This window comes from Orycteropus afer, unplaced genomic scaffold (assembly GCF_000298275.1).
Source record: "Orycteropus afer afer isolate SDZICR_OR568_19922 unplaced genomic scaffold, OryAfe1.0 scaffold00157, whole genome shotgun sequence".
Taxonomy (NCBI): Eukaryota; Metazoa; Chordata; class Mammalia; order Tubulidentata; family Orycteropodidae; genus Orycteropus; species Orycteropus afer.
This window is the reverse complement of record NW_006921744.1, coordinates 7,279,331-7,280,165: the sequence shown is the minus strand read 5'-3', so window position 1 is coordinate 7,280,165 and position 835 is coordinate 7,279,331.

Sequence of the window (835 nt, the reverse complement as noted above, 5' to 3'; positions counted from 1 at the left end):
TATGTTGTGTTTTCATTCTCATTTGATTCAAGGAATTTTTGAATTTCAATTTTGATTTCTTCTCTTACCTAGTCTTTCTCAAGGAGGGTATTGTTCAGTTTCCATGTGTTTATTCTTTTTCTGTTAATCTTCCTATTGTTCATTTCTAATTTGATAGCATTATGTTCTGAGAAGATGCTTTGCAGTATTTCAATGTTTTTAAATTTATTAAGGCTTGCTTTATGGCCTAACATCTGGTCTATCATAGAAAAAGTTCCATGTGCACTGGAGAAGAATATATATTGTGTTGCTGTTGGGTGAAGTGATCTGTAGATAAGGCCCAGTTGGTGGATTGTACTATTTAGCTCTTCTGCATCTTTATTGAGTTTTTTTCCAGTTGTTCTATCTTTCAAAGAAACTGGTGTATTAAAATCTCCCACTATGACTTTGGGGTCATCTATTTGGCTTTTCAACTCTTTTAAAGTCTGATTTATGTATTTTGGGGCCTTTCATTAGGTCCATAAATATTTATTATGGTTATATCTTCATGTTCAATTGATCCTTTAATTATTATATAATGTCCTTCCTTGTCTTGCATGGTGGTTTTTGTCTTAAATTTCAATTTGATCAGAAATTAATTTTGCCACTCCAGCTCTCTTACAGTTGCCATTTGCTTGATATATCTTTTTCCAACCTTTGATTTTTAGTCTATTTTATCTTTATCTCTAAGGTGTGTCTCTTGTAGGCAGCATATCAATGGGTTTGTTTTCTTATTCAATCTGCAACTCTCCATCTCTTGAGTGGTGCATTTAATCCATTAACATTCAGGGTAATTATTGATAAGTTTGAATTTGTT